Below are 13,436 nucleotides of genomic sequence, written 5' to 3'. Positions count from 1 at the left end.
GCTAATGACTCTAGTATGCAGCGTTCTTCTTCATGGTCATTCTGAAGCCAGAGCCAGACCATTAGTGCTCTCCTGTCAGTCTGTCCCTCCCTTCCTGCCCCCCCCACTTGCTTCCTGGTCTACTCATTTATTAGAGTTTTCATGTGTGTGTGTGACGGTCTTGATATTTGCACATATTCAGTGTATTTTTCCTGTATGGACCGTGTGTTTTCAGAAACTCTTGAATTACATGATGCATAGCATTCGGTTAGCTCCGATGCTTTCATTTTTTTCCCTGCAAGTTTCTCTTGACCTTTATTTTTGGTTGTGTATTTTTTTTCCCAATTTTGATTAATATTTTTTTGATTTATTATTTTTCTTATTTAACTCAAGGCATTCTGTTTTGTGTTGGGCTTTTTCTTCTGAAACGAGTTTTCTTTTTCATCAACTTCATGAATTTTATTAATTTTCCAAACTTTTCTAACTCTATCGTTCCTTCATGTCCTCTTCATTTTTCTTAAACATGTTTAACGATGAAATAAGTTACAGTGTTTTTCAGCATATTTTTCTGCTCCTTATTCCTCGTGATTTTTGTTGTTGTTTTTGAAGGAAGGTCTCACAATGTAGCCCAGTTTTACCTTGAACTTGTGGCAGTCCTCCTGTCTCAGCCTCTTGAGTGCTGGAATTATAGGCATGAGCCACCATGCCTGACTTTTGAATGGTATTATGTAATTGTTCATGCATCTTTTGTGTGAATGTTTTTGCTTACATGTATGTATATGCACTACATAACCCCAGAGGTCAGACGAGGACATCAGATCCCCTGCAACTGGAGTTACAGATAGCGTGGGTGCTGTGATGGAACCTGCATCTTTTCACAAGAGTAGCAAGTGCTAGTTGCCACTGAACCATTGCTAAACCTCTATACAGATCGCATTTGGGTTTTTTTTTCCTGTGGATGGCCTGCATTTAGCCATGATCAAAGACCGGGAAGTGTTGCATCTCTTCTAATACTAGCTGCCACCTATTCCTACAAATTCTTCTTGGTTACCTTGGATTTTTCCCTATTCCACAGGAACATCAGATGTAGCTCTATTGCTGTCTTTTTTTTTATCATTATTATTTTATAGTCTCTAATGCCAAGAAAATCCCAATTTTTATTGTTTGCCCTTAACTTGTTTAGTGCAAGGTTTTTAGGATAGATTTTACATATTGTTACTGTTTTCCATGTTTTTCTGCTCACTGTCTATTTGGTCTGTCTCTTTGCTATGTTAGCTTTCAAAGAAATTGAAAAGCGTATTGCTATTGCTTCTGTCTTCTTCTGAAAAGTTTTGGCAATTCAATGATACTTTATAAATTAGCAAGTAAAATTCTTTTTGCATTATTAAAGTGGAAATTAGAAAAAAATAGGGTAGGTATTCAAGGCAAATGAGAAAGTCAAAAGAACTAAAAGTTGCCAATCCCATTGCTTAACTAAATATTATCCCCTTCCGTTGAATAAGAAATCGACTGCGATGGAGGAGATTGTCTTGATGAAGCAGCAGCTTCAAGAAAAGGAAGAAGTCGTTAGTACTTTGCAGACTGAGCTCAGGCAGAAACAGGAAGAGCAAGCTGCACAGGTAGGATGATGGCGCCTCCATTAGGATAGAATTAATGGGGTCCAGAATGGTGCAGGTGGCAAGTCAATCCCGGCAGTCACTTGAAAAGCTTGGTAGATGAAAGTATAGTAGCTAGGATATTAAAGCCAAGCCTAGGAGGGTGTGGCAGAAGAAGCCACAAGTATGGTAAGTGGTTCATATCTTAGTAGGAAACATCAGAACCCCTCAAAAATGCCTTAGGTTGGTGAACTTGCCATAGCTTTATGATGACTGTTTTTATTCCTTGAGTCAAGATACTCCAATTTAAACGCACACAGAGATTCTGTATCTCAGGAACGGGCTCATGGCGGAACTCAAAGGAAACGGATAGATACAACAAAAGAAATCAAATCATTGCCTCCATTCTTTTCTGATTAAAATCTTGTTAGGAAGATATATCTTAGCCTTAAAGCCACTTACTGAACATAGACTAAAGAAGTGGAGAGGGTATGGGGCTCATTGCTAATGACTCTAGTATGCAGCGTTCTTCTTCATGGTCATTCTGAAGCCAGAGCCAGACCATTAGTGCTCTCCTGTCAGTCTGTCCCTCCCTGCCTGCCCCCCCCACTTGCTTCCTGGTCTACTCATTTATTAGAGTTTGCATGTGTGTGTGTGACGGTCTTGATATTTGCACATATTCAGTGTATTTTTCCTGTATGGACCGTGTGTTTTCAGAAACTCTTGAATTACATGATGCATAGCATTCGGTCAGCTCCGATGCTTTCATTTTTTTCCTTGCAAGTTCCTCTTGACCTTTATTTTTGGTTGTGTATTTTTTTTCCCAATTTTGATTAATATTTTTTTGATTTATTATTTTTCTTATTTAACTCAAGGCATTCTGTTTTGTGTTGGGCTTTTTCTTCTGAAACGAGTTTTCTTTTTCATCAACTTCATGAATTTTATTAATTTTCCAAACTTTTCTAACTCTATCGTTCCTTCATGTCCTCTTCATTTTTCTTAAACATGTTTAACGATGAAATAAGTTACAGTGTTTTTCAGCATATTTTTCTGCTCCTTATTCCTCGTGATTTTTGTTGTTGTTTTTGAAGGAAGGTCTCACAATGTAGCCCAGTTTTACCTTGAACTTGTGGCAGTCCTCCTGTCTCAGCCTCTTGAGTGCTGGAATTATAGGCATGAGCCACCATGCCTGACTTTTGAATGGTATTATGTAATTGTTCATGCATCTTTTGTGTGAATGTTTTTGCTTACATGTATGTATATGCACTACATAACCCCAGAGGTCAGACGAGGACATCAGATCCCCTGCAACTGGAGTTACAGATAGCGTGGGTGCTGTGATGGAACCTGGATCTTTTCACAAGAGTAGCAAGTGCTAGTTGCCACTGAACCATTGCTAAACCTCTATACAGATCGCATTTGGGTTTTTTTTTCCTGTGGATGGCCTGCATTTAGCCATGATCAAAGACCGGGAAGTGTTGCATCTCTTCTAATACTAGCTGCCACCTATTCCTACAAATTCTTCTTGGTTACCTTGGATTTTTCCCTATTCCACAGGAACATCAGATGTAGCTCTATTGCTGTCTTTTTTTTTATCATTATTATTTTATAGTCTCTAATGCCAAGAAAATCCCAATTTTTATTGTTTGCCCTTAACTTGTTTAGTGCAAGGTTTTTAGGATAGATTTTACATATTGTTACTGTTTTCCATGTTTTTCTGCTCACTGTCTATTTGGTCTGTCTCTTTGCTATGTTAGCTTTCAAAGAAATTGAAAAGCGTATTGCTGTTGCTTCTGTCTTCTTCTGAAAAGTTTTGGCAATTCAATGATACTTTATAAATTAGCAAGTAAAATTCTTTTTGCATTATTAAAGTGGAAATTAGAAAAAAATAGGGTAGGTATTCAAGGCAAATGAGAAAGTCAAAAGAACTAAAAGTTGCCAATCCCATTGCTTAACTAAATATTATCCCCTTCCGTTGAATAAGAAATCGACTGCGATGGAGGAGATTGTCTTGATGAAGCAGCAGCTTCAAGAAAAGGAAGAAGTCGTTAGTACTTTGCAGACTGAGCTCAGGCAGAAACAGGAAGAGCAAGCTGCACAGGTAGGATGATGGCGCCTCCATTAGGATAGAATCCATGGGGTCCAGAATGGTGCAGGTGGCAAGTCAATCCCGGCAGTCACTTGAAAAGCTTGGTAGATGAAAGTATAGTAGCTAGGATATTAAAGCCAAGCCTAGGAGGGTGTGGCAGAAGAAGCCACAAGTATGGTAAGTGGTTCATATCTTAGTAGGAAACATCAGAACCCCTCAAAAATGCCTTAGGTTGGTGAACATGCCATAGCTTTATGATGACTGTTTTTATTCCTTGAGTCAAGATACTCCAATTTAAACGCACACAGAGATTCTGTATCTCAGGAACGGGCTCATGGCGGAACTCAAAGGAAACGGATAGATACAACAAAAGAAATCAAATCATTGCCTCCATTCTTTTCTGATTAAAATCTTGTTAGGAAGATATATCTTAGCCTTAAAGCCACTTACTGAACATGGACTAAAGAAGTTGAGAGGGTATGAGGCTCATTGCTAATGACTCTAGTATGCAGCGTTCTTCTTCATGGTCATTCTGAAGCCAGAGCCAGACCATTAGTGCTCTCCTGTCAGTCTGTCCCTCCCTGCCTGCCCCCCCCCACTCGCTTCCTGGTCTACTCATTTATTAGAGTTTGCATGTGTGTGTGTGATGGTCTTGATATTTGCACATATTCAGTGTATTTTTCCTGTATGGAGCGTGTGTTTTCAGAAACTCTTGAATTACATGATGCATAGCATTCGGTCAGCTCCGATGCTTTCATTTTTTTCCTTGCAAGTTTCTCTTGACCTTTATTTTTGGTTGTGTATTTTTTTTCCCAATTTTGATTAATATTTTTTTGATTTATTATTTTTCTTATTTAACTCAAGGCATTCTGTTTTGTGTTGGGCTTTTTCTTCTGAAACGAGTTTTCTTTTTCATCAACTTCATGAATTTTATTAATTTTCCAAACTTTTCTAACTCTATCGTTCCTTCATGTCCTCTTCATTTTTCTTAAACATGTTTAACGATGAAATAAGTTACAGTGTTTTTCAGCATATTTTTCTGCTCCTTATTCCTCGTGATTTTTGTTGTTGTTTTTGAAGGAAGGTCTCACAATGTAGCCCAGTTTTACCTTGAACTTGTGGCAGTCCTCCTGTCTCAGCCTCTTGAGTGCTGGAATTATAGGCATGAGCCACCATGCCTGACTTTTGAATGGTATTATGTAATTGTTCATGCATCTTTTGTGTGAATGTTTTTGCTTACATGTATGTATATGCACTACATAACCCCAGAGTTCAGACGAGGACATCAGATCCCCTGCAACTGGAGTTACAGATAGCGTGGGTGCTGTGATGGAATCTGGATCTTTTCACAAGAGTAGCAAGTGCTAGTTGCCACTGAACCATTGCTAAACCTCTATACAGATCGCATTTGGGTTTTTTTTTCCTGTGGATGGCCTGCATTTAGCCATGAACAAAGACCGGGAAGTGTTGCATCTCTTCTAATACTAGCTGCCACCTATTCCTACAAATTCTTCTTGGTTACCTTGGATTTTTCCCTATTCCACAGGAACATCAGATGTAGCTCTATTGCTGTCTTTTTTTTTATCATTATTATTTTATAGTCTCTAATGCCAAGAAAATCCCAATTTTTATTGTTTGCCCTTAACTTGTTTAGTGCAAGGTTTTTAGGATAGATTTTACATATTGTTACTGTTTTCCATGTTTTTCTGCTCACTGTCTATTTGGTCTGTCTCTTTGCTATGTTAGCTTTCAAAGAAATTGAAAAGCGTATTGCTGTTGCTTCTGTCTTCTTCTGAAAAGTTTTGGCAATTCAATGATACTTTATAAATTAGCAAGTAAAATTCTTTTTGCATTATTAAAGTGGAAATTAGAAAAAAATAGGGTAGGTATTCAAGGCAAATGAGAAAGTCAAAAGAACTAAAAGTTGCCAATCCCATTGCTTAACTAAATATTATCCCCTTCCGTTGAATAAGAAATCGACTGCGATGGAGGAGATTGTCTTGATGAAGCAGCAGCTTCAAGAAAAGGAAGAAGTCGTTAGTACTTTGCAGACTGAGCTCAGGCAGAAACAGGAAGAGCAAGCTGCACAGGTAGGATGATGGCGCCTCCATTAGGATAGAATCCATGGGGTCCAGAATGGTGCAGGTGGCAAGTCAATCCCGGCAGTCACTTGAAAAGCTTGGTAGATGAAAGTATAGTAGCTAGGATATTAAAGCCAAGCCTAGGAGGGTGTGGCAGAAGAAGCCACAAGTATGGTAAGTGGTTCATATCTTAGTAGGAAACATCAGAACCCCTCAAAAATGCCTTAGGTTGGTGAACTTGCCATAGCTTTATGATGACTGTTTTTATTCCTTGAGTCAAGATACTCCAATTTAAACGCACACAGAGATTCTGTATCTCAGGAACGGGCTCATGGCGGAACTCAAAGGAAACGGATAGATACAACAAAAGAAATCAAATCATTGCCTCCATTCTTTTCTGATTAAAATCTTGTTAGGAAGATATATCTTAGCCTTAAAGCCACTTACTGAACATAGACTAAAGAAGTGGAGAGGGTATGAGGCTCATTGCTAATGACTCTAGTATGCAGCGTTCTTCTTCATGGTCATTCTGAAGCCAGAGCCAGACCATTAGTGCTCTCCTGTCAGTCTGTCCCTCCCTGCCTGCCCCCCCCCCCACTTGCTTCCTGGTCTACTCATTTATTAGAGTTTGCATGTGTGTGTGTGACGGTCTTGATATTTGCACATATTCAGTGTATTTTTCCTGTATGGACCGTGTGTTTTCAGAAACTCTTGAATTACATGATGCATAGCATTCGGTCAGCTCCGATGCTTTCATTTTTTTCCTTGCAAGTTCCTCTTGACCTTTATTTTTGGTTGTGTATTTTTTTTCCCAATTTTGATTAATATTTTTTTGATTTATTATTTTTCTTATTTAACTCAAGGCATTCTGTTTTGTGTTGGGCTTTTTCTTCTGAAACGAGTTTTCTTTTTCATCAACTTCATGAATTTTATTAATTTTCCAAACTTTTCTAACTCTATCGTTCCTTCATGTCCTCTTCATTTTTCTTAAACATGTTTAACGATGAAATAAGTTACAGTGTTTTTCAGCATATTTTTCTGCTCCTTATTCCTCGTGATTTTTGTTGTTGTTTTTGAAGGAAGGTCTCACAATGTAGCCCAGTTTTACCTTGAACTTGTGGCAGTCCTCCTGTCTCAGCCTCTTGAGTGCTGGAATTATAGGCATGAGCCACCATGCCTGACTTTTGAATGGTATTATGTAATTGTTCATGCATCTTTTGTGTGAATGTTTTTGCTTACATGTATGTATATGCACTACATAACCCCAGAGTTCAGACGAGGACATCAGATCCCCTGCAACTGGAGTTACAGATAGCGTGGGTGCTGTGATGGAACCTGGATCTTTTCACAAGAGTAGCAAGTGCTAGTTGCCACTGAACCATTGCTAAACCTCTATACAGATCGCATTTGGGTTTTTTTTTTCCTGTGGATGGCCTGCATTTAGCCATGAACAAAGACCGGGAAGTGTTGCATCTCTTCTAATACTAGCTGCCACCTATTCCTACAAATTCTTCTTGGTTACCTTGGATTTTTCCCTATTCCACAGGAACATCAGATGTAGCTCTATTGCTGTCTTTTTTTTTTATCATTATTATTTTATAGTCTCTAATGCCAAGAAAATCCCAATTTTTATTGTTTGCCCTTAACTTGTTTAGTGCAAGGTTTTTAGGATAGATTTTACATATTGTTACTGTTTTCCATGTTTTTCTGCTCACTGTCTATTTGGTCTGTCTCTTTGCTATGTTAGCTTTCAAAGAAATTGAAAAGCGTATTGCTGTTGCTTCTGTCTTCTTCTGAAAAGTTTTGGCAATTCAATGATACTTTATAAATTAGCAAGTAAAATTCTTTTTGCATTATTAAAGTGGAAATTAGAAAAAAATAGGGTAGGTATTCAAGGCAAATGAGAAAGTCAAAAGAACTAAAAGTTGCCAATCCCATTGCTTAACTAAATATTATCCCCTTCCGTTGAATAAGAAATCGACTGCGATGGAGGAGATTGTCTGGATGAAGCAGCAGCTTCAAGAAAAGGAAGAAGTCGTTAGTACTTTGCAGACTCAGCTCAGGCAGAAACAGGAAGAGCAAGCTGCACAGGTAGGATGATGGCGCCTCCATTAGGATAGAATCCATGGGGTCCAGAATGGTGCAGGTGGCAAGTCAATCCCGGCAGTCACTTGAAAAGCTTGGTAGATGAAAGTATAGTAGCTAGGATATTAAAGCCAAGCCTAGGAGGGTGTGGCAGAAGAAGCCACAAGTATGGTAAGTGGTTCATATCTTAGTAGGAAACATCAGAACCCCTCAAAAATGCCTTAGGTTGGTGAACTTGCCATAGCTTTATGATGACTGTTTTTATTCCTTGAGTCAAGATACTCCAATTTAAACGCACACAGAGATTCTGTATCTCAGGAACGGGCTCATGGCGGAACTCAAAGGAAACGGATAGATACAACAAAAGAAATCAAATCATTGCCTCCATTCTTTTCTGATTAAAATCTTGTTAGGAAGATATATCTTAGCCTTAAAGCCACTTACTGAACATAGACTAAAGAAGTGGAGGGGGTATGGGGCTCATTGCTAATGACTCTAGTATGCAGCGTTCTTCTTCATGGTCATTCTGAAGCCAGAGCCAGACCATTAGTGCTCTCCTGTCAGTCTGTCCCTCCCTGCCTGCCCCCCCCACTTGCTTCCTGGTCTACTCATTTATTAGAGTTTGCATGTGTGTGTGTGACGGTCTTGATATTTGCACATATTCAGTGTATTTTTCCTGTATGGACCGTGTGTTTTCAGAAACTCTTGAATTACATGATGCATAGCATTCGGTCAGCTCCGATGCTTTCATTTTTTTCCTTGCAAGTTCCTCTTGACCTTTATTTTTGGTTGTGTATTTTTTTTCCCAATTTTGATTAATATTTTTTTGATTTATTATTTTTCTTATTTAACTCAAGGCATTCTGTTTTGTGTTGGGCTTTTTCTTCTGAAACGAGTTTTCTTTTTCATCAACTTCATGAATTTTATTAATTTTCCAAACTTTTCTAACTCTATCGTTCCTTCATGTCCTCTTCATTTTTCTTAAACATGTTTAACGATGAAATAAGTTACAGTGTTTTTCAGCATATTTTTCTGCTCCTTATTCCTCGTGATTTTTGTTGTTGTTTTTGAAGGAAGGTCTCACAATGTAGCCCAGTTTTACCTTGAACTTGTGGCAGTCCTCCTGTCTCAGCCTCTTGAGTGCTGGAATTATAGGCATGAGCCACCATGCCTGACTTTTGAATGGTATTATGTAATTGTTCATGCATCTTTTGTGTGAATGTTTTTGCTTACATGTATGTATATGCACTACATAACCCCAGAGGTCAGACGAGGACATCAGATCCCCTGCAACTGGAGTTACAGATAGCGTGGGTGCTGTGATGGAACCTGGATCTTTTCACAAGAGTAGCAAGTGCTAGTTGCCACTGAACCATTGCTAAACCTCTATACAGATCGCATTTGGGTTTTTTTTTCCTGTGGATGGCCTGCATTTAGCCATGATCAAAGACCGGGAAGTGTTGCATCTCTTCTAATACTAGCTGCCACCTATTCCTACAAATTCTTCTTGGTTACCTTGGATTTTTCCCTATTCCACAGGAACATCAGATGTAGCTCTATTGCTGTCTTTTTTTTTATCATTATTATTTTATAGTCTCTAATGCCAAGAAAATCCCAATTTTTATTGTTTGCCCTTAACTTGTTTAGTGCAAGGTTTTTAGGATAGATTTTACATATTGTTACTGTTTTCCATGTTTTTCTGCTCACTGTCTATTTGGTCTGTCTCTTTGCTATGTTAGCTTTCAAAGAAATTGAAAAGCGTATTGCTGTTGCTTCTGTCTTCTTCTGAAAAGTTTTGGCAATTCAATGATACTTTATAAATTAGCAAGTAAAATTCTTTTTGCATTATTAAAGTGGAAATTAGAAAAAAATAGGGTAGGTATTCAAGGCAAATGAGAAAGTCAAAAGAACTAAAAGTTGCCAATCCCATTGCTTAACTAAATATTTTCCCCTTCCGTTGAATAAGAAATCGACTGCGATGGAGGAGATTGTCTTGATGAAGCAGCAGCTTCAAGAAAAGGAAGAAGTCGTTAGTACTTTGCAGACTGAGCTCAGGCAGAAACAGGAAGAGCAAGCTGCACAGGTAGGATGATGGCGCCTCCATTAGGATAGAATTAATGGGGTCCAGAATGGTGCAGGTGGCAAGTCAATCCCGGCAGTCACTTGAAAAGCTTGGTAGATGAAAGTATAGTAGCTAGGATATTAAAGCCAAGCCTAGGAGGGTGTGGCAGAAGAAGCCACAAGTATGGTAAGTGGTTCATATCTTAGTAGGAAACATCAGAACCCCTCAAAAATGCCTTAGGTTGGTGAACTTGCCATAGCTTTATGATGACTGTTTTTATTCCTTGAGTCAAGATACTCCAATTTAAACGCACACAGAGATTCTGTATCTCAGGAACGGGCTCATGGCGGAACTCAAAGGAAACGGATAGATACAACAAAAGAAATCAAATCATTGCCTCCATTCTTTTCTGATTAAAATCTTGTTAGGAAGATATATCTTAGCCTTAAAGCCACTTACTGAACATAGACTAAAGAAGTGGAGGGGGTATGGGGCTCATTGCTAATGACTCTAGTATGCAGCGTTCTTCTTCATGGTCATTCTGAAGCCAGAGCCAGACCATTAGTGCTCTCCTGTCAGTCTGTCCCTCCCTGCCTGCCCCCCCCACTTGCTTCCTGGTCTACTCATTTATTAGAGTTTGCATGTGTGTGTGTGACGGTCTTGATATTTGCACATATTCAGTGTATTTTTCCTGTATGGACCGTGTGTTTTCAGAAACTCTTGAATTACATGATGCATAGCATTCGGTCAGCTCCGATGCTTTCATTTTTTTCCTTGCAAGTTCCTCTTGACCTTTATTTTTGGTTGTGTATTTTTCTTCCCAATTTTGATTAATATTTTTTTGATTTATTATTTTTCTTATTTAACTCAAGGCATTCTGTTTTGTGTTGGGCTTTTTCTTCTGAAACGAGTTTTCTTTTTCATCAACTTCATGAATTTTATTAATTTTCCAAACTTTTCTAACTCTATCGTTCCTTCATGTCCTCTTCATTTTTCTTAAACATGTTTAACGATGAAATAAGTTACAGTGTTTTTCAGCATATTTTTCTGCTCCTTATTCCTCGTGATTTTTGTTGTTGTTTTTGAAGGAAGGTCTCACAATGTAGCCCAGTTTTACCTTGAACTTGTGGCAGTCCTCCTGTCTCAGCCTCTTGAGTGCTGGAATTATAGGCATGAGCCACCATGCCTTACTTTTGAATGGTATTATGTAATTGTTCATGCATCTTTTGTGTGAATGTTTTTGCTTACATGTATGTATATGCACTACATAACCCCAGAGGTCAGACGAGGACATCAGATCCCCTGCAACTGGAGTTACAGATAGCGTGGGTGCTGTGATGGAACCTGGATCTTTTCACAAGAGTAGCAAGTGCTAGTTGCCACTGAACCATTGCTAAACCTCTATACAGATCGCATTTGGGTTTTTTTTTCCTGTGGATGGCCTGCATTTAGCCATGATCAAAGACCGGGAAGTGTTGCATCTCTTCTAATACTAGCTGCCACCTATTCCTACAAATTCTTCTTGGTTACCTTGGATTTTTCCCTATTCCACAGGAACATCAGATGTAGCTCTATTGCTGTCTTTTTTTTTATCATTATTATTTTATAGTCTCTAATGCCAAGAAAATCCCAATTTTTATTGTTTGCCCTTAACTTGTTTAGTGCAAGGTTTTTAGGATAGATTTTACATATTGTTACTGTTTTCCATGTTTTTCTGCTCACTGTCTATTTGGTCTGTCTCTTTGCTATGTTAGCTTTCAAAGAAATTGAAAAGCGTATTGCTATTGCTTCTGTCTTCTTCTGAAAAGTTTTGGCAATTCAATGATACTTTATAAATTAGCAAGTAAAATTCTTTTTGCATTATTAAAGTGGAAATTAGAAAAAAATAGGGTAGGTATTCAAGGCAAATGAGAAAGTCAAAAGAACTAAAAGTTGCCAATCCCATTGCTTAACTAAATATTTTTCCCCTTCCGTTGAATAAGAAATCGACTGCGATGGAGGAGATTGTCTTGATGAAGCAGCAGCTTCAAGAAAAGGAAGAAGTCGTTAGTACTTTGCAGACTGAGCTCAGGCAGAAACAGGAAGAGCAAGCTGCACAGGTAGGATGATGGCGCCTCCATTAGGATAGAATCCATGGGGTCCAGAATGGTGCAGGTGGCAAGTCAATCCCGGCAGTCACTTGAAAAGCTTGGTAGATGAAAGTATAGTAGCTAGGATATTAAAGCCAAGCCTAGGAGGGTGTGGCAGAAGAAGCCACAAGTATGGTAAGTGGTTCATATCTTAGTAGGAAACATCAGAACCCCTCAAAAATGCCTTTTAGGTTGGTGAACTTGCCATAGCTTTATGATGACTGTTTTTATTCCTTGAGTCAAGATACTCCAATTTAAACGCACACAGAGATTCTGTATCTCAGGAACGGGCTCATGGCGGAACTCAAAGGAAACGGATAGATACAACAAAAGAAATCAAATCATTGCCTCCATTCTTTTCTGATTAAAATCTTGTTAGGAAGATATATCTTAGCCTTAAAGCCACTTACTGAACATAGACTAAAGAAGTGGAGAGGGTATGAGGCTCATTGCTAATGACTCTAGTATGCAGCGTTCTTCTTCATGGTCATTCTGAAGCCAGAGCCAGACCATTAGTGCTCTCCTGTCAGTCTGTCCCTCCCTGCCTGCCCCCCCCCCACTTGCTTCCTGGTCTACTCATTTATTAGAGTTTGCATGTGTGTGTGTGACGGTCTTGATATTTGCACATATTCAGTGTATTTTTCCTGTATGGACCGTGTGTTTTCAGAAACTCTTGAATTACATGATGCATAGCATTCGGTCAGCTCCGATGCTTTCATTTTTTTCCTTGCAAGTTCCTCTTGACCTTTATTTTTGGTTGTGTATTTTTTTTCCCAATTTTGATTAATATTTTTTTGATTTATTATTTTTCTTATTTAACTCAAGGCATTCTGTTTTGTGTTGGGCTTTTTCTTCTGAAACGAGTTTTCTTTTTATCTACTTCATGAATTTTATTAATTTTCCAAACTTTTCTAACTCTATCGTTCCTTCATGTCCTCTTCATTTTTCTTAAACATGATTAAGGTTGAAATAAGTTACAGTGTTTTTCAGCATATTTTTCTGCTCCTTATTCCTCATGATTTTTGTTGTTGTTTTTGAAGGAAGGTCTCACAATGTAGCCTAGTTTTACCTTGAACTTGTGGCAGTCCTCCTGTCTCAGCCTCTTGAGTGCTGGAATTATAGGCATGAGCCACCATGCCTGACTTTTGAATGGTATTATGTAATTGTTCATGCATCTTTTGTGTGAATGTTTTTGCTTACATGTATGTATATGCACTACATAACCCCAGAGGTCAGACGAGGACATCAGATCCCCTGCAACTGGAGTTACAGATAGCGTGGGTGCTGTGATGGAACCTGCATCTTTTCACAAGAGTAGCAAGTGCTAGTTGCCACTGAACCATTGCTAAACCTCTATACAGATCGCATTTGGGTTTTTTTTTCCTGTGGATGGCCTGCATTTAGCCATGATCAAAG

This window comes from Microtus pennsylvanicus, chromosome 2 (genome assembly GCF_037038515.1).
Source record: "Microtus pennsylvanicus isolate mMicPen1 chromosome 2, mMicPen1.hap1, whole genome shotgun sequence".
NCBI lineage: Eukaryota > Metazoa > Chordata > Mammalia > Rodentia > Cricetidae > Microtus > Microtus pennsylvanicus.
This window is presented reverse-complemented; position numbering follows the sequence as displayed.